The 23,259-nt window shown below is 28.9% G+C and overlaps 1 pseudogene; it reads left to right on the top strand.

Moving 5' to 3' along the window:
• The first annotated feature begins 81 nt into the window (after nucleotides 1–81).
• On the top strand, nucleotides 82–21,488 carry LOC112599855 (annotated as a pseudogene).
• Nucleotides 21,489–23,259: the final 1,771 nt, after the last annotated feature.

Here is a 23,259-nt window from a genome sequence, read left to right as displayed (position 1 = left end):
TGATTGCCGCCACTACCGTCAATCATCCGTCGCGTATCCCTCCCTACCCTTTATTCGACGGTCTTCCACTAGCCGGCCGCCGGTGGTTTGCCAAAACAATAATAAACATCAGTTCACAACGTGCGTTCGTCCGTTTCGTATGATTTTCTAACGGCTTTTGTAATTTCGTCATCGTCTGCGTTTTAACTCTTTTACTGGTTTTTTTTTTCAAAACTCATTTTTGTGCCCCTGTCGATCGATCCGATATTGATATTATCGACAGTGTGTTCGTCGTAATTCATAGGCAAGTCACTGGATGCTTTCAAATTATTCACATACGTGAACGCTGCACGTGTCCGGAGACTGAAACCTTCACAGCCCACGGTACGTACGATGCAATAATAATAATAATATTAATAAGTTTATAATGTTATACCAGTTCCGGATTATCCTTTGATTTCTAGATTTGAAATCTAGTCATTGGTATTTATTTTTTTCTAGAATTTAGAGAAATAATAAAAATTTGGGGGCAATCGATCTCAACTAAAGATGTATTTAGGGAGGCGAGGGAGATAATACCATGATTTCGAATAGTAAATTTTTTCAGATATTTGGGGTCCACAATCTTCAACTTTAAACGTCATTCAATAATCAATAAGCATGATAATTTTTTATAATGAAATAATCTAATGTAAAAATCAAGCTTGTTTTATTTTTAAAACAATTTAGGAAAGCCCATACTACAAGCGTGTACAATTTCCGGTTTCTATACGCAACAAAACAATTATAATCCTATATACAATTCGTTCAAAAATAGAAATTAAAAAAAAATAAATACCTATTCATTGTTAAGGATCTTATTTGATATAATCTGATAACAATTTCGTTCCGTAATAGTTAATATTAAAATGAATGACAAAAAAATTGAACTAAGGGGTGTAGCTCTAGCCATAGAAAACTGTCTAAGAAATTCATTTGTTATCTCAAAAGTTAGATTCCTAAATAAGACAAATATGAAACCCGAATTTTAACTAGTGTTTAGAAATATTAAATTAAAAGTTCTTGCAAACTTTTTGTATCTATATATGTAGGTGATTTCCGGTAATTAATTTTTTTATGAGAGGGAATGTTGATAGAAAAGGCGCCATAGTTTTACCTTAAACGTAAACATTTTAAACACGTATCTGATTTTATGAAGACTTGATGCAAAATTCATATTTGTTTTAAGAAGTTTTCATCGGATTACCAAATCAATTGGATATCTAGCTGAATGAAATCGTTTCCTGTTGTGCGTGTTAGCTAAAGGCTGAAAATCATTTCTCGGATCCCCTTTAAATGTTTATATTATAACATTGATTTCACACTGGATAAATTATCTGAAAAAGTTTGTTTTGTGTGAAAATGTTTAAATCAATTTAAACTATAAGGGCTACCCTTGTGTTAACCAATTAACGGCATACATACCCATTATTGTGGACAAAATGTCTTGAATGTGAACATTTACTTTGGTCACATAATAAGTTATACTAGAAACGTTTTATTTTCGTATCAGTCATTTTTCAATTCAGTATTTTTTAATAATTTAAAAAAAAAACATTTTTTTTTTTCTTATCATGATTACAATTATTATTATTTTTGTTCGTTTTTTCTATCGAGATTAAATTTCATTTGAAATGATGACAACGTATAAACGTTTTTATATTTTACCTATATACTTCTGTTTTATATTTTATACTCGGACAGCTAGAATCATTAGAACTATGAGGAATGTGAATAGCTGGTAAATTGATAAAAAATAGCGCGGAAACTGGTATTATACCTATTTATATTAATTAGCTATAACAGTTACAACATAATTTAGATTATTATTTATTATAACATTTATAACCAATTATTTATTAGATTAATTGAAGTTTTATACGAACTTTATTTTGAGATTTACAATTAAGTTTAGGTAATTGTTTAGTTTTTTTTAATATTATATGTTATTAATTTATTATGTTAAGATAACATCAAAAATCTTTCAGTAGTTATGGCTATAAATATTGTAGTATCTATTTAAAATTTATACTCATAAAAATTGATCAATTTTATCATTCTTTTTTCTTGTTAATTTTTCTTTCACGACTTACAATTCATAATAAAATATTAATTATTATTAATGATTATGAAATTTAACAAGATTTGTAGAATCATTTGTCATTTTGACATTTCTATAATGTATTATATTTTATTTTTAGTACAAAATTAGTAGGTATTGTCTATTAATAATTGTTTTTAAAACTAAAAAACTATTAATTGATTTTGTATTCGTTAGCTGCCATTAGTTATTTTGTGAATATAAAATATCATCAAGCCAAAGCTATACTAAAATAATATATTGAGTTATAACTAGTAGACTACTTTGTCTAAATATGTCAAATATACATTTAAATATTTAATAAAAAGTAAAATATTATATGATTTCATTAATTTTTACTTAACAATCATCAAGTAATTAATTTCCAAGCACTTTTGAAATAAAATTATTATAGTTTTAATTTTTAGTATTATTTTTTCTTTCACGAAAACTAGAATATTTTAAACACTACTTATTTTGGCATAAATTAAAAGTTAATAATTAAAATTTTAAAAATGATAATAGTTTATAAAATTTGGTACTTTTAACAAATACTATGTATTATAATACAATTAGAGTAGTTTTTTTTTTGTAAACTAAAGTTGACAGTTCGAAATAAATTATTGAAATATTGTATTCAAAACAGTTTTCGACTTTCGTTATATTAAAGGATTTATTTTTTCAAAGAATAGGTTTGTAGATTATTCATGAATGCGTAAGTGTTGAGATGTCAAAATATTATTGAATGGTTTCATCAAGTGTATACAATTTATACATTTCTAATATATTTTTCTACAAGATAACAGTTGTTGGTACATACACGATGAAAAAGAAATACCTTTATTATCAGTTTACTGTCATTTAAACAGTTTTTGTACATTTTATACAATATTATATTTTATATAGTTAATACAACCAGTCATCTTAGGTAGGTGTTAACTAAAATACATAATAGACATGTTGCAAAATAATATACCCTATGTTCCTGTATAATTGTAAACCCCTGTGTGCTGGTAACATCGTCGTATTATATTACTGCCTCAGCTGCACAGAGCTGCAGTTTATAACATAATATAAAATTGTACACGCTGTATGTACTATAGTATAAATTTCATTTAATTTTGTTTTGCTCTCTTATCGATAAAATAAAGTCTTGTTTATTTTCTTAATGTTGCCGCCCGCACTAATGTGTTTTAAAAAACATGACGCGGGTATTATTACACACATGATGTACGCCACCATCACTAGATTTTATAATATGAGAATGAGAGTCTAAGGGACGTTTGAATTTCGTGTATTATATAATTCTGGCAGTGGCGTGCTGGTGTAACGTGGGGAACTCTTTTGTGTGTTCGCAACCGTTGTACCTCTCACTATACGTAGACACACGCGATTTTCGAACATCTGTCCCTCCTGCTTTCCAACCACCAGGTATTTAATAATAATAATAATACATATTGTGTGTGTTCATTACAAACGGACCAAGTGGACAAGAGGCATATTTTTCATTTTATTACTGCAGATGTTTTTTAGCGCGCTCTAAATTATTCCCTACAACCGTTTGCCAAAATTGGTAGTAGATTTCCTGTATTCCACCCTCCATATATAAGGCATTACTTAATACTTTAAAGCCTTTCAGACCTATAGTATCTGCAAAGTATAAGGTCAATGACTTTTGTATTAACCTATAATATTTTTTGTAGGTTAATACAAAAGTCAAAAAATAATTTTTTAAATAATTGTCGACTAAAATATCGTATAATTAACAATACGAGTATAAAATAAATTAGTTGTATGAGAATTGTTACAATGATTGTACATAATCTATTGTAAATTTAAAATTTAATAATCTTTAATGTTAAATGTATTATGTATTATAGGTTTATTATAGCTATAATTATATGTTAACGATGCTAACCTATATTAATTTTACCTTTTTAGTTAATTCAAATTTGTATTTAAGATAAAGAACATAATTTTATGTATCTATACATATATTATATAAATACCTAATATTGAATTACGTTTTTATTAGTATAATATATTAAAATTTGATAAAACTTGTTTAAAAAATGAATAATATTCACAGAAATTATAATTATTATTTTATATATTGAAATTATATTATTTAATTCACATAAAAAATGTTCAAAAATTATTTTTTAACAGTTTTATAAATCAATTAATACACAATTCAACCTATATCGTAAAATTAAGAAACATTTTTTCTCTGGGTTTTTTATCGATTATAAAATAAATTTATTGGACCATTGCACTTAGCTATAGATATTGTCCTATTTTTTTTTTTTAACCCATAATGCATCTCGATTGCCAGTCATTGGGAATTGCTAAGATTCGTTCTTAAATAGAAAATGTTTATTAGAACCATATTGAGTTATTTTTTTCTCTTAATTTTTTTTAGATATTTGTGTGTTCACATTCCGTACCTAATAAACAAATTGGGTACCTATCTATAATTAAATTAAGGTTTTCATACTTTGGCATACTTATACTTGATTTTCTATAATATGTATTGAATAAAATAAATAATATATTTTAATTTTACATATTTTGTATAATAAATCTAATTAATACGTTCTTAAGACAATATAATAAAAATCTTCATTCGTCATTTTATTATTGATAAATATCTTGTAATAATTTTCTAATGTTTGTCTTAAGTTATACTTTCAATAGCTAAATTAATTTTGCTTCTATGGTTACACAATGACAAATACATCGTATTTATCTTTAAAATAAAAATTTTTTATACGGATATTTTAACGTGGTCCACATATTTTCAAGGTCTGCACGGTACTCACCACATTTTCAATACAATAGGTGGTCTACATTATTGTTATAAAAAATATAGGTACCTATTATTTAAAGAATGAAAAAATTAAATAACATAAATAAAACATTATATTATTGAAAATAGTAGGAAATAATGTTTGATGTTTGAACGAGCTTCTTATAATTACACATCAGAAAATTAGATCTCATCGAAGAAACTATCAATACAGTGATTATATGATATGGCAAGGTCCGGTCTACCTACTAAAAAAATATCAAGACAAAGTCCAATGTTTAAAAAAAATTGTTGTAGGTTACGTATCGGTCATATCAGCGTTAGTATCACACGCAGTTTCCTATAATGATTAAAAAAAAGAACCAACAATGTGACGTCTCTCATGTGGAGTTTATCTAAATATAAACCATAAGGCATACTCTAACTGAATGTCGCACTAACAAAAACTTCAAAATAAAACTATGAGTAGCTCATAATTTCCATTTACCTATAATTATATAGAATAAAATTTGTTATCGGGATGATAGGATAATAAATTTAATGTTATAGGTCAAACTGTTTAGTTAATTTAAAAATTATTTACGCAATCGTGGTGAATACCAGTAGGAATATTGATATCATGAATATCAAAAAATATAGAGTAAGTATGTGAATATCAGTTTTTACAATTAGCAGTTATTCCACACACAAATTTTATATTAGTGTACCTACAACTAACAACTACAATAGAAGTCCATGTAGAAATCTATATCTGTTAAAACATGTACATGAGTCAGTCAAGCAAATATTATACCGTTATTGAAAAATTTTTCGAATAATTTGTAATAAATTTCATTAATCCTTTAATAATAGAAGGTTAGTATTTTGTCTATTTAGAAAATATCAATACAAATATGCATTTAATATCAAACGTTTATATAGATAAGTAAAATAAGGGGTAAAATACGCACTGATATAATTTATATACATATTTATTTCTTTGTTTTTTTTTTTTTGGTATCGCTGATATCCCGTTCAATCGAAATAAAATACACCTGCGGTGATTTGGTTTGTATTTCAACAGTTAAAAGTGTAGCAATGTTTTACGGTAATAATATAATATCTATTCATACTTCATGGGAAGTGTATTCAAATGTTATGAAAGAATCACAGTACCATGATAAAAAAAAATTCGAACCTGCCTAATTATTTACTCATTTTTACTTAACGGTTGGCTAGTATACGCGTGTCAAATGATAGGGAAAAACTATAAGCGCCTGGATGCGTTTAAAATATTAGATACCTATTTAAGCAACTGTGTAAAATCGACTGAAATCCGTGCACCGACTTATTTTTTTAGCAATAAAATAATATCTCAGTATTTTATAGTCTACAATTATTCTGCAACAAATCACATTTTTTTTCTCGAAAACATATATTGCAAACTTCTATGTTTTATTTATTTAATATCATTGATATATTCTATCGATTTATCGTATGGCTATTTAATTATTAAAATGAAAAATTGTATTATTATTATTAATAAACGAGTGATCAAAAGTGCATTTGTTCAATACATAAAAACTTAAAAAGAGTATGTATCCATTTACAGAGTTAAAAGTATTTATTGTTATTAATTAGTGTCCTAACACCTATCATTAGCTATATTTTTGAAGGTGTACTGAAGATTTAATCCATGTAATATGTAAACATATTATTTCAATCGTACTTCATTTTCCACTAATTATTTTGCAGTATTTGAACCTATTGATCAAGAACTTCCGAAATATATACGGTGAAACCTCGAAATAGTGAAAACTCTAGGTCATCAACATTTAGTTCGCTATTCGGAGTGGGTAAATTTATAATATTTTTAAAGGGTAAATGTAAAAAAGGATAAAATATACGGTAGGTTAAATTAAATAATAATATTATTATTTAATGTTTTAATGATACAATAATTTTGTATAAATACAGTTGAATTCGGTTTTTTAATGAGTGATTTATCGTTAAACTAGTGTAAGTGAATTTTTTTGTCGTTTTGTTACTATTTTTAAATTAAGATTAAAATAATATCTGTTCGCTATTCGGAGATTTTCTCGTTGAAAAATAGTGGAAATGTCCCCGTTCCCAAAAAACTGTCCACTATTGGGAGAAGTCAGTTAGTAGAGGTTTCACTATATAAAATGTTATTAATAATATTTACTTAAATGGCGCGTGATCAATTTTTTTTTAAACCTAAAATATTTATTTTCACAAGTTGTTACATTTTGAACAATAAGTGCAAGTGCAGATAAAAGATTTTATAACTAGAGTGACAGAATAAAGAAGCCTTCCGTAATAGCACTTTGAAAATTAGTTAATTACAATTAAAGTAATAATTACCATGTATTTAAGTATAATGTTTGGGTTTTTAATTTTAGATGAGTAGGTCCCAATCCCAACGTTTTTTTATTTTTTATTTTTTTGAGGAGAATCACCAGGAATGTTAACTGAAGCAAAACTTTTTAATAAGGGATTTACATGGTTTTGTAAATTTAAGTTAAATCGTTTGTAGAAGGTTTTTGCAACATCTTGGGATAGAAGAGATGTAGGGACTGGTTTGAAACATGAAAAGGTGCTTTTGTTATAGTACGGAGGATTTTAGATTGAAAACGCTGTATACGGTTTATGTTCGAGATCTTTGCGGAGTTCCATATTTGTCTACCGTATGTCCACATTGGCTTAAGGAATAGCTTATATATTAGTATTTTGATTGGCAATTTGATATGATTAGAAGTTAGGAGTCGAAATCGATCATTTTGGGATAGAAGTTTATTGCCAAATAGTAGGTATAGTCAAATTATATTATTTGTATTTAATAGATTATTACTTAATGTGTTGACAATGTAATTATAATATGAACTGTTAACGATTTTTTAGTTTATAAAAACAAAAAATTGTTGTATTATTTTGAAGTTTGTTTTTAAACTTCTATATTTTACTTAGACAAGTGTCCATTATAAATAATATACTAATTTTTATTAGTATATTAAAATAGCTTTGAAATTGTTTGTTTCACTTAACTGGGACCATGCTTTTTATTTTAACTATTTTTATGCAAAGAACAACCTTAAAAACTTCAACAACGTCGTCTATTGTGTAATCAAAATAAATTCATGTAAATAAAATAATAAAAGTTTTAAAGTGATTTTTAAAAGAAAAAATGGTTTTGATGAATGGCGATAACCTAGAAGAATAAAATGCTTTTACTGAAAAGTATGTACCTTTTAAAAAAAAAACTGTGTTTATTGGTATAGATATAATTCAAATAAACATTTTCTTTTCGTAATTTATCCAAATTTACAACATATAATTGGAATTGAGCCACATCGGTGGCCAAATACTCCGTGTAAAATTCCAGTAGGTTATTTTTAGTGAATTGTCCGACTAAAACTAGTGGAAGTGTACCACTTGTTAAAATTAGACTTATTTAAATATTCGTGAATATACTTTTCAACTATGGAGTTTTCACTCAATAAATAATCGGGTGTCTGGTTTATTGCTACATTAATGGGCGTATCAATTAATTATGTATAATGTATGAGCAAATTGAAATTAAATATAAATAAGGTTGGTGTGCTATAATAACAGTTTTTTTGGTACAGCTTGCCGGCTTCTTTATGGTTACTCACCATATACTGTAGTTGTTTAATGTAACTTGTGTAAATATGTTGTGATCGATTGTTTTCCTATACGTCATAAATAGACAAGCAAGGTTATAATGTGGAAATCGATGAATCTTTTTTTTCAAGGAAAAAGAAAATATAACTAAGAACTGTGTTATGTATTGATCGAAAGATTAGAAATGAAAAAAAAATATAGAGCTAATAGATAACGATGAAATTGAACCGAAGAAAATGAAACGAATAAACCAAATTAAGGTTCACGAGTACGAGTGCAGGGACCATGAGTAGCCTATTTGATCTATGTTGGTACTACAACGATATTTTGGAGCGCTGAATTTTCTTAGTTGAAAAACTTGATAGAAAAACATTTGCCAATTATTCAAAGAAAAGTTGAGAACCGGGAGCGACAATTCACGGTGATCGGTGGAAGGCATATACGCTACATTAAATGAACACTGGTTAACACATAAAACAGTAAATTACAGTCAAAATGTTATTGATACAAGCACTACCTCTATAAAATTACATATTTAGTCTATGTAGGTCATTTGGCGGGTTGTGTTTGTATATACGATATAAAAGTAAATGGACTTCACCAGTATATACTTGAAAGGCACTCTTGGTTGAGTGTTTCTAATTTCTTCATTCATTCATTGGTACAATATTTGATAATTTGACATATTTAGTTTTGGATAAAAAAAATAATATGTAAATTCATAAAATATACTAGTTGTTATAAAAATAAATATTAATATAGTATATTAAAATTTAGTGTTCAATACTATTTTCGAGTAGATCGCATATTGCTATAAAACGAGTTTGGTAGAAATGTAAAAAATACACGTGTGCCTGGATCTTTTTTATGCACTCCTGACCACCAGGATCATTGGAACATTAAGAGAAAAAATAAACACAATTTTTAATTTGTCTCGTAATTATGTTAGGGTAATATATATATTATATACATGTACTTTTCCAACGATAATTGTTTTACATTTGTAAAAAATGTTTTTATATATATAAATTTTCGGTGTAACTTGCATTGTATGTTATTTAAAATTGTTGGCCTAGTTGATACTTTACGTTTGATATGTCTGGCGTACGACATAACCATTTTTTGACGACAAAAATATAGGTATGCCCGAGCCAATTAATTTTACTTTGTTGGCACATAGTTTTTAGCATTATAAACAATAATAGTTAAGTAATCGAATAAATACAATAAAAATAAGTACTTGGCTAAAAATATATTTATTTTTTATTCCAGGGCTACGAGTTGTGTTATTTTCAAAAGATATTTTTTCAACCCTGCATAATTTGGAATTTCATTAAACACTGTCTTTTTCGTTATGGTACGTTGCAGTAACATGACTGAAAATATTATTTTACAATAAGAGATCAACGTCTTGAAATACAAGAGCACACAATATGATGACAATTGGAATTTTAAGTGAGTATAATAAGTTATTTATCGTTTGTATTTTCTAATATACGGCCTATGCGCACGTGACAAACAATAATTTCAGTGATATGGTGATCATAATGAAAATACATTTTCAAACATTCAAAATAAAATAATACTGATAAAACACAGAGACTTCCGTGTATTATTGTTACTCTTTTCATATTTTATTCTCATTACTGCATACTTTGGCTTATAATTAATATTTTGAATTTGAAAACAATAATACCATCACAACATCAAATAATGATTATATGTGAATATTAGTTAACTCGGTTGATAAAATAGCATTTTTAAAAACTTAAATGGATATTAAACAATAAAAGCTATTTATACGGAAAAAAATGAATAAACACTAAAATATTCTTCACGTTAATATCATTTTAATAAATAGTATAACGGTCAATGAGATGTATAAGTTATAAAGTTTAGTTGTACAATATTGCAACCTAACCTTATTGTTATACGTTTTAATATAATTTGTAATCTTAAAATAGCATTTTTTTTTTTTTAAATCATAAAATTATTCTGTTATTTAAAAAAACGTTAGGTTTAGATTGTAGGTAACTAAGGTTTCCTAGATGTATTAGATAAAACTATATAGTGTGTACAATGTTTATCTTTAAATAATTTTTAAGTATTATTAATCAGGATTAGAAATTAATTAGAAGCATAGAGAAAAAAATATCATATATGTATTTGATATCTTTATAATCCTATATCTATCTAATTTGATTATTTTTAAATTTAACAAAATAACTTAAATTAGTTTTTAAAATAACGGTAATTAAATGAGTGAAACATAAATTGTACTAACTTCTATAAATTTTAAAATTATTATTTGAATAGAAAAAAAAAAATTTAAAAAAAAATCGTAATTTTAATATGTTCTTCTTTGAGTAATTATATAATTATTGTAAATGATCTGTTAACTCTTCGTTGATATAGTATCTATAAAAAGAATACCACGTGTTTATAACGTTTACAATTATATATATTACCTTTATATTGATATGTACTTATATAGGTAAGGCTGTAAAAGTGGATCTCTATAGATTTTATAATGACTTGGAGACTGTATATTATAAATGCTTTAACAACAAATTCGATTAGAAAGTGCAATTTAGATTTTTTTTCATTTTTCATAACATTATATATTCGAATATTTCCACCGCTTTGTCGTATTTTCTCCACTTTCTTTTGCATGATACTCCCCGTTGGACGAGGACATGGTTCATAGAGTCTATGTTGTTTATCAATAGGGAACATGATAATAGCAATAATAATAATAATAATAGCAGCTGCAGTATTATAACAGTTCGACAATGGCCGAGAATAGATTTCCTTATTTCCTGATGATTTTCATGAATTATAGTGTAACGCCCGAGTTTTCTTTCGTCTATGCTAAATCATGGGTAGGCCTATAGCTGTGCGCGTCAGCGTAAACTAACCATTGCAATTGAAAACCAAAAAAAATATGCCATGTTTAATTGAGTATAATCAACCGACACTTTTTACATCTATCAGTTTAAATGTTTAAATTTACAAATATTTTATGTATAAATGTAAGTATCTGTATAATTAGCGTGTCAAATAATGGAATAAATATACCCTTAAATATGTTTAGGTCGTAGAAGTTAATAATTAATATGTTCTTAATACATATTCAGCAGTAAATTAAAGATTTATTTTCAAAATGGATTATTATAAATGCACACTTTATTTAAATGAAAACTTTTAAGGCCTGACTGTTTGATAAAGTGATAAACAACTAGTGTTTAAAAAGTTAATTTGAGTTTTCTATAGAAATTATAATTTTTTTATTATACAAATCTAAACAAAATGTTTATAATTTAAATTGAACTGTTTTTTAGTTTTTTTTTTCGTCGTTGTGAGGAAACCATACTTGTACGAGTATTTTTTTTTATTGACCAAGACTTACAGTGAGTAACATAGCAAATGCAAATTTACTTACAGCGAATGTTCAATTTCGTGCATTTAAATTAATTGTCTCTATTATCAAATTTAAAGTCTTCTCTAATAAGATTTTTTTTTCTAGATATTTATTTTATTTAAAAACTAATTTATAAATTCTAAGTTTGTTTAATATAAAATACCATGTACAATATCGAATAATCGTATAGCATTAGCATCAGTCAATATAATCATTATTCATTTGATCATTAAACTGATTGGATGGGCAATTCAAAGTTACTCTAGAGGGCCCATTTCTAGAAATTAACATCTAGCAGGCCAGAGAGTATAGAAAGCAAGAAAAATGAAGTCAATAACATTTACTTTTTATAATTATTTATTTATATTTGTAACATGTTTTAATGTTAAAAAAACAATAGAATAAAATATAGATAAACGCTAAAATTGTATTAAGTGATTTGAAGTGTAACACCAACTGTACAGTTAGGCGGTCCAAATGCGGCTTACGGGCTATTTATTGCTCATCCTTAGTTATATAAACATAAGTTAATTTTCATTCATCGGTATCCCGAAATTGAGTTAAAAATATAATAAATGAAAATGTATGATAACGAAGTAGTTAAATTATATTACTATTTAGTATTTACTCATTCTTTATGTATTTGACGCAATTCTTTAATTATTTGTGTATAATGATTGATACCAAAAATTACTTTCTGACAAATACGTGATATTTATTCAGTTTTTCTAACTGATAAGGATAAATAATTAACTCTTGTAGATAATTATGAATTTATAGATTTATAGTTTCCATTGTGCATTGAATAATAAAATTACAATGTTAAAAAGAAATACTCTTATTTTTGCTAATTTAGTGCATAGGTATAAAATAAAAGTTATGTTCACATATGTGCGATAATTATAATTTATAAACTTATATCTATGAATTATATATCATATTTATTATATAGAAAATGTATAAATATATCTATAGAATAGGATATAAAAAATTTAAAATTATTCAATTTATATTTTGCATCATATTCCTACGTCATACTATGCGTTGTATATAGATGTAAGAATACATCGTTTGTTTTTCGAATTAATTAAACAATTAATTATCAGAACTTGCGCTGATGTGCAATTTTACACATTATAATATGTCGGTCTAATTATAAATTTATACAATATCTATTATGAGTCAGTTCTTTAAAAAATTAATTAAAAAAATATCAACAGTGATATAAAGTGCATAGTTGTTCTTTTACTTTTGAATAATACTGTAAAAATATACTTAGTATTGTGTATTAAACTGCGTATCAAATTACTTTTTTTTTGACCCGGGACAAGAATTGTTTGCACCTAAATTTCAATAATGTTCTTTTCGAATACTATGTAATTTGTAGTAAGTAAATTGTAAATACAATCAATATATTAAGTATATAGGCTAATATATGTGGTTTATGTATAAACATACCAATAAAACAAATGTGTGCCGTAGGTATCTTTTAAATTTTAGCGAAAAAATACATTAGCTATACTAATATGTGCCTATCATATTATAATAATACGTCTTAATTGCATTTTGACTGTAAATCGAATATACAAATGTTGTGGCTTTAAATTTTGTATACGTATGTATGTATAGATATGATAATGAGATAATGAGCAACAGAATGACGAATATAATCGATAGTTGTGAATATGTCATTTTATTTCTGAATTGACTATATGTGTAGACGAGTGAAAAATAACGTTTGTATACGTGTCTTCCACTGCTGTGGAACTTACGAATGTCCTTCACAGTCCACCAACTACCGATGACACAAATCGATTGTCGTTTTCTTTTCTGTAGAGTAAAAAAAAAAATAGTATAATAACAAACTTGTATATTATAGTTCCCACTCTGCAGTACGCTCATTTCGAGTTATTACCCGGTGAACCGTGTAAGGAAAAACGATTACCGCACTCGGTAGCGGTTGGCATGGTCGATGACCAAAAACGGTTTTCTATACTTATAACGTGCTTCATCTGCCGCTACGCCGGCCGTACTCGATTCGAAAAATCATCTGCTCATAATGCGTACGAACCCGTTGATCTCGTGAAATCGCTAATTCGACACGAACTCGGCTCTGTCTTCATCGTCGCCACCGTCATTATTTTGCTTTGGAAAATTGGTTAAAACTATTATTTTTATTTTTTTTCTCCAGAGCGTTACGCGAATTTACTAATAATAACACCAAAGATTGTGTACAACAATATAATATTACCCTATACATAGCTATAGGTTTATAGCACTTATATATCGTGTATAATCACCATAACCTATTAATAAAATGATATATATTTAATACATTCGAATTGTGTGCTAACTTTTTCTTCTTTATAAATACAACAGTATATTGCTTACATTATAATTATTTAAATACTCTCTTTTTACAGTTATAATATGTAGTTATTGACAAATTTTAAGAATGATCAGTAGGTACACAATACAATGATTAATATGTGTAACGATGACTTTCTCGCGCGCAACAAGTGGTATCTTGTGCGCAAAAGTAGCCGGTTCGTTCTACAGTCAACTCGACTTGCGCGTGTCTACCAAAATAAATAAACACTAGTTTATATTTGTCCACTTATAATAATATTATGTAAAAAAGTATCAACTCACAATCTCGGCAATGACTGTGCATGATTGCAGTTCTATCGGTTGCATTAATTATATCGGCAAATAAAAGACAATAGTATACAGTACCATGTCACACTCAATTCGTGAATGACTAATGTGCTAATTCCACCTTCCTCCTTCACACCATCAATGCGATAGTTTTTGTATTTTATTTTTGTATAGGTACTTTTCGAACATGTCACACAACCGATCTATACAGTAAAATTTAATAGTCCACTGTCCAGCTTTTCGTCTTAGTTGATATTCTGAAAGGTATTCAAATCGCAGCTGTAGTTCGTTCTAGTGGCTATGACAAGCCAACAATAGATAAATAAGAAAATCAAAAAAAATCATATAAATAAATACAATAGAAATCTATATTATTTCTAGTTAATTTTAAATAATTTTTAACATTTTTTTGACGTAATATAATTGATAAAGTAATATGTACAATTTATTATAATATAAAAATATCAATACATATTATATATTGACTTGTTTTTTCTTTTATTTTTTTTTTTTTATCCGAATACTGTACTCATATGGATTATATGATTTTAATACGTTTAAAAATTGATCTAAAATGAATTTAATGTGAAGTTTAGAGAAAATTGACATAAACATACCTATGTAATTTTGAGAGAAATTGATACACGCGTCCAAATATAATGTTGGTGTTAAACTTGTGAATTTTTACCTGTTGATTTTTTTTTTTTTATTATGATTACGTATTTAGACGTAATGATAGTCTTTTGCTAAATTAGGGTTTGTTACTTCAATAATTCTATGTAAAACGTTTCAAATGAAAAAAAAATATAAACTTGATGAAGCATAACAAATCTGTAGGCTTTGTTTAGTTTCGAAAAAAAAATGGTCAAACTACCTATAATAGTATATTAATATAGTGTTATAGTATAGTATTTTTGTATAATAATAAACTGATATATTATTATTTTTAAAAGTGTTTCAATTATTCAAATAGTATTCGAACATTGTGATTTACTAACTATCAGGTATATGTACTTGTCTTGCGAAGAGAATACTTAGTTCAATAATATGCAATATGATACAATACTTGAGTATTATATTACAAATCCGAATCCAATGATCAATATTCAATGACACATTTATAGAAAAAAAAATAATAATTATACTTACATAAATATATAATTACTGTCTACTGATATTTTTATTAAAATGTATATATCGATAATTATATAACTTTTTATAAGATTCACCTTCGATATGTTATCCTCAATGTTATTTAAATTATGATTTGACGCTTTTCCATTTCTTTTAAATGTGTATTTTTTATAAGTTGAGCAGTGCGGCGAGATAATTATTATCCCAAATGATTATACTATCAAAAAGCCGGACTACACGATATACAGACCATTGCAGAATTGTGGTATTTTTTTTTTTTAAGTAATCATTGCATTTATAGAGTATTGTTTGCATTAAAGAAAAATTATATGTTCTATAATTTTTCTTGGTGCATAATGAAAATGTGTTTCTTTTGTATTTTATATTAGATTTAATAAAAGACCCCGTACGGTAGATTTGGCAATCTTTTTGTATCTAATTTAAAAATTTATGTTTTTACAGTTATCATGTTAATAATGAGAATAGAGTGAACGTGATTATTTTAAATAGAATATTGATTACTGTTATACTTTTTTAATCGAAATATATAGGTATATTTTTATTTTTTATATATACATACGAATTAACCTTTCCCCCTTTTTTGTGAGCTCCCTCACTAACTATGAAGCCCTATTTGTTTATATAAGATAACTAAAACTATATTTTACGTTATACTATTATGTTTTTACTAACTGTTAGATTAATTAATGTTTTAATACAAATTTATGTTGTTTCATGTGTAGACCAAGCTTGTTAAATTACGTATTTAGGATCGAATTCTTTATACTCATGGTAATAAATCATTATCGAAGGCTATTTTTGAATTATTAGTTCAGTAGTATGATGGGTGTCACACTAGTTAAGTTTTGAATATTAATTGGATTTTACTTTTTGATCACTGGAATGACGTGTTAATTCACACCAATTAAATTTAAAAATACGCGTTTATTATCTCGTGTATAAATCGTTATTATGGTTGGTCAATAACAATTTACCAGTGTGCCGGTGTCGTATAGGTAATTAAAAGAATTAGTTTAACTGTCTCTAATCATTACAACAGTAATCAGTATAATTTTAAAGTTAAAAATTCAATTTTTTATATTTAAAACAATGCATGGAAAGAGCTCATTGAAAAAATTACAATAATTATGGATATTTAGTCTTAAGGTCATTACGCCTACCTATAACCGGTGCTCCTACTGTATTACAACTGTTGAGGACTAATAAGAGTACGATATAAAAAATGAAAATTGGACTATTATAAAATCACTAGTATTTAATTTAGTTATGGAAAACGCCACAATTCAACCGACACCGTAATATATTCCCATACTTCCAATTATTTATCTGAGAAGAAAAAGCCACAACTGGTTAAAATCACCTTGGAACTTGCCAGTTACCGTGCACAACAATAATACGCTTAAAAATTGTCAGTGTGGAGTGACCACAATACTAAATAAATTCGAACAGGAAATCGAGTGCATGTTGTAAAGGATAACGATGGGAAAATTAATAGCTTTGGCTTTGGGGATATAAAACCTTTAGATAACATACATTACTTACTATTAAAATTACAGGTTATAAACTATAAGCATACGTGGTTAATAAAATACGTATAAATATGTAAAATTTCACGGGGGTCATTCAAAATGTAGGTAGGTATAATTCTCGTACCAATAATAACAGTAATAATAAATTAAAATATAAAAATTGTGCCAGATTCTCGCAATCGTTCAATTCGCATTTTTACTTATCCATTATATGACTATTATTCAGTGTTAACTAATATTACTTGTTTATTTAACTTTTTAAATTTTATGTCAATATTAAATTTCGATTTTTTTTTTTTTTTTACCAACTTCGGTATTAGTCGGGATTAAATTAATATACCTAAAATATTCTATTTTAACATTTTTTGTTACGTAAACTCTTAAAAATAAACCTATGATGACATCATAATAATATGATGCCCATCAATGATGTTTACTATGGTTTCGTGCTAGTTACCATAGTGACTTAAGTTAGTCACCTAAACCGGTGAAAAAAATAATTATGTATTGTCATATTCCAAAACTTATACTTAAAATCTTAGTCATATTGGCTTTGGGTGTGATATACGTTTTTTTTTTAAATTATGCAAATTTACTGTTAAATGAAATACGAAACATTAAATTGCTAATTAATCAACATTGTCTGCTTAAATGTTTTGCAAACGTTTTAGGTTTATTCGAGTATAGTACTTTCGAGTTTATTCCACAAAGATTAAAATGATTATTTTAAAGATGATTTTTTAACCCTCGTAGTTTATGCGAGTAAAACTGATAGATATTCATAATGATATTAATGGATATTAAACTACACGTACCTATATTGACATTTTCTTCTGGTTGTAAGATGAAAAATTCTTTTAACATTGTTAGAGTTTAAGTCGAATAAACGAATATACACAAATAATTAGATTTTAATGATATCTGCTATAATGGTTCTATAGGTTATTACATGTATAATTATATTAAATATGTTAATTCGGTATCATCAAATTTGATCTTTAATCAAAATGTATAGGATTTATGTTCGATCATCATTCGAATTTGAACTATATTATTTTTATTTAAATTTTCGACTTCTAGGAATGACTTTTTATTATTAATAACATAGTATAATTGAGTGAGCGAATTTATAGTAACTAAAAATTAGTTAATGATTAAAATGAATTTATATATTATTATTGAGTGGTATACCTACGCGTGTACGTTATACTACGATTAAAAGTTAAATTTAAAGAAAGATTTGTAGGATTGTGATCGAACCATAATAATAGGTATGTTTACTACTAATTATGTTATACTAATGAAACCATCGATCATTAATTATGTATTTATGTACCTATATTATACGTATTTTTATGAATAAATTTAACAGACAGTGTTACCAATTATAAATACCTAATGTGTTGTTATACGTTGTGTTTTAAGTCATTAGACATAATATTTAAATTAATAATATTAACGAAGTAAGGAAAAACGTGATTATTTGACGATTTGGTTCCACCAGTGAGTAATTCGCCGTTATTGCGATTTGCGTTGTACGCCAACAACGATATCTTGAAATAATAATTTCGCGTACTGTTACGGTGTTGTGACTTGTGACTATTATCGGCGACCCGAATTCATTTTGTATTTTTGTTCATGTGTTTTATACGTGACGAACAAAATGTAATGATTAGTACCTAACGATATATTTTATTTTGTTTCAGCGATCATTGTTTTTGGCATGTCCATCTTTGTCGCAGATGGGACGAAATGTGTTAAATCGAAAGACGCGAAGGGGTGGTATGTCAACTGTGCCTTTCAAGAACTTCTGTCAGTGCCCCATGACGAGTTAGAAGAAGTCGAGGTTTGTTAAAACAAGACGTTAATGAATAAATTAAATAGTTGAAATTTGACGGGCTTGTAGGGAGTTAATGAATGCGTTCCGTGTTTAAAAAGTCGTTGTAACTAATAAATGTATTTATCGCATTAGGTGCTAGTAGTGCTACCGACAATATATTATCATAATGGACCATCGATTCTCCGATAGGCCGATTGGATGTTATGTAAAATTCTCAGCTTGTAAAATTGAATTATATTCATTATTATTGACGTTTGGTAGAACTTGGCCGCGGTCTGTCATATTTCAATTAGTACTTATTGGCCCATACACACCCGCCGTATGCTTAAATCGTAGCGAAAAATCGAGCCAACAAATGAAATTAGAAAAAGATATTGCCGCGGTTTTATTATAAATTACCGCCTGTAAATAGATCACACCATCGATGTCGTAATAAATATTAATAATAGTTAGTTATTTTGTTTTCTCACGCTAAACTGATTACTTGAAGTTCGAACCGCATACGCATTTATGGTCCGTGTGTTGTGTGTGTATATAACATCGAACACGCCATTTCGTCCATTATACATATTGTACATTTCGTTAATGCGTATATTATACTCATCGATTCAGGAATTTGAAAATATACTCGCATGCGCCTTTCTTGTCCTTCCGTGGCGATTTAAAGTAAAACAAAAAAAAAAAAAAAAAAAACTATACACGCCAAAAGAGTATTATATTATATTATATAATATAATATACTTTTCTCATAATCTACAAAACAATAGGAAGATAATTAGACGCATTCGTAAAATTAGTCGGTATTCATAAATCTATGTTGGTTTTTTCTATTTCTGGGAGTGTCCAGCAGGAAATCGTCGATGATTCATCGAGTTTAAAACGCCACGCTGGACTTGCACCTTATTTGACGAAATATTTCGAGAAAAATAGAACTTCACCATAACCGGCGCGCTATGTATACAAAAGTGTACAATATGAACACTCAGCGCACTTGCGTACTATAACAAAGTTCATCAAATTACTTATACCTATACTGTGTTTAGGAATATCCTCCGAGATTCAATTTATTTCACCACTGCAAAACGAAGCTCCTTCCTAGATTTTATATGCTAATTCATTATTTTATGAAATACGCCTCTTCGATTTACCTACATATAATATCTTACCCCTTATATTATGACTTGTACTTTTCTTCTGTTCTATTTTTTGTGCAATCCCCTCTCCCCGAACAAAAACCTAAAAATTGTATTTATATGTTTTGTTTTTTTGTTTTTTTTTTTTTTTTAACGAAAATTCTCACGTTTAACGGTATCGTTTAATATATATTTATATTATTGTAGACGTTTAACCTAGAGCACAACTACATCGGCAAGTTGCTCAACAACAGTTTCGCCCCGTACCCGAACATCAAGCACCTGAGATTGGCGTTCAACAAGGTGCACACCATCGATCCCGTGTCACTGGGATCGCTCAGCGAGCTGGACTTCCTGGACCTGTCGCAAAACGCCGTCAAGTCCGTGCCCGCCGGACTGCCCAAATCGCTGACCCACCTGAACCTGAACGGCAACCCGGTGGAGGACATGCGGCAGCTGGTCACCGCCGTCGGGCTGCGAACCCTGCAGCTCAGGGGCTGCGATCTGAAGTCGTACCCGGCGCTGGGCATCATGCCCAACCTGGTCAGCCTGGACGTGTCCGAAAACGGCATCCGTCGACCTGGACGGTGCAGCTGGCCGCCACGTGCCGCCTGGCCGGCTCAACGTCACCGGTGCCACCAGGCTGTTCGGCCCGGCCAGCATGGCGCCCACTGCCGGTGCCGGCGCGTCGTCCAGTGGATCGAGACGCACAAGGTGGCCCTGTACGGTCTGGGCCACCCCGTCCAGTGCGGAACCGGTGGACGGGGACGGCGAGCCGACGAGCGCGACGACCCGAACAGCGACGCGTGCGCGGACCCCGGAACAGGCGCTGGCCGTGTTCAAGGAGTGCATGGCCGAGTGGGAGCACCGGAACATGCCGTACTGGGCCATCGGTTCCGGTCTGGTGATCGTCGTGGCCGTGTTGATAGCGCTGTGCGTGTGCTTGCGCCGCCGCCGGAGGAGACGCCGCCGCGGGGGGGCCGCGGCCGACAAGGTGCAGGGCGGCGGCGCCCAATCGCCGCCGTCGTCCGACGTCAAGTCGGCCAACAACGACTCGGCGGCCAACAACAAGACCGAACCGGCCGCGCTCCTGTCGTCGGCCGCGTGAAATCGCGGTCGTCTCCCGTCCGATCGTATGTCCGCGTTTTAAATTTTTCCTTTTTTTCCCCCCCTTTTTTTTTAACAAATTCACCCGCGTCTCGCGTCTCGTCCGTACGTCGTGTAACGCTATCGTATACGATTGGGTGCGTAAAAAATTGCCGCGCATATACCTAACATAATATATACACCGACGCGTTTGTAAACACGCACGATATGCCGCCCAATACACGAATGTTTAAATTTTCGTTTTGTTTTAATGTGTAATATCGTTGTCATGTTTTTACTAGGACGATCAAACAGTAGGTACTTATCATAAGTACGACTAATAATATTTTATAAGATAAAATATATTCGTATGCGCGCGTGTAATAAACGGTATCAAAGCGTCGCACGATATATGATTATATTTATATGACATGATGACGTTATGCACATTGCACGACGTACGTCATGTGTTACCTGTTCAATAATAGTCGACGTGATTTAAGTAACAAAAAAACTGTTAACGATCTCTGAAATTTCACTTTCGGCAGATCCCTTCGAGCAGAATAGTGACGCGGCGAGCGCGCTCACAAGTCTCGCGACGACCGTGTGATTTTTTTTTTTCTCAAAGTCTCTTAATATTATTTTACGTATAGTAGCTGGTATACATCCGACGTGTGCACCGTATCATGATGTATGATAGTAGCTATATATAGAATTTATAAGATATTAGGTATAAGTATATACCACGTAAAGACACTACATTATATGTACAATAATATGTCGCGATGGTTAGCGTTCTGTAACGAAAAATATGTGGTGGTTCTTGCTTCAGAGAGTATAATATATAGAGATATTCCTCCCCGTTATGATTTACATACACATACACACACACACAAACACACAGAGTTAGAGAGAGAAAGAGGAGGTGTTCTCTAGATTAATTTAGGTGCGACCGAATTTGCCGACCAACTACACCAGAACTATTTGCGGCGTGTTACCGCTCTCCTGTATTATAATATAATCGCATGATATACTCCCATCATGTACTATTAAACGATAAATTTACTATCAATCATTAATATTATTTATATAAAGTTAGTCACTAAACATAATATTATCTGTTTTTTTTTTTCAATTCATAAATATTACTGTGTATAATGATACAATAATTATTAGCTTTACAATAATAATATATTATATTATAATAAATTCATGATTCGTGCATAAAAACGACAACAAATAAATATTTAAAAAAATTCAGTATTTATTAGTTTGGGCTAAGAAGACACACATGATATTATTATTATTATTATTATTATTATATTGTTTTGAATGTGTATATTTTATTGTTTTGATTTTATTCCACGTGAACAAAGTATAATGGTATTTATTTTTTATTTTTTGTTATGTGTTTTACTATAATTAAATTTTGATGCTTTATTATTAAATGGTATTATTATTTTTGCAGCTACATAAACCTTCAAACCCGATTTTCCCTTATTTAGTTTTCATATAAACGGTATCAAGTGTTATTACAACCAAAAAGTAAAATAATACGTATCTCAGTTTTGGCTGTATAGGATTATGAAGACCCACCTAGTTAGTACCTCCCATAGGTATAGGTAGTGTGCACCTATGCAGGTTATGCGCACACACTGTTGCACTGTTTATTTAGTATAACACTATTTTTCTTTAATAATTACATTTTCGATGGACTTTAATCCATGATTACATAACATGTTATTACATTATTTAAATCTGTTAGAAGTGTACATTAGAGAAAAAGGTTATCATTAAGTAGTCGCCTCTTTAAATTCGAAATCATAAATAAATTATTGTTCTTGCAGTATACCTTTAATAATTGAAAACGCTCATTGTTTATAACACA

This window comes from Melanaphis sacchari, unplaced genomic scaffold (genome assembly GCF_002803265.2).
Source record: "Melanaphis sacchari strain LSU unplaced genomic scaffold, SCAv2.0 Contig55_pilon_pilon, whole genome shotgun sequence".
Taxonomy (NCBI): domain Eukaryota; kingdom Metazoa; phylum Arthropoda; class Insecta; order Hemiptera; family Aphididae; genus Melanaphis; species Melanaphis sacchari.
Note: the sequence above shows the minus strand (reverse complement) of the source record. Positions and strands in the feature narration are given on the sequence as shown.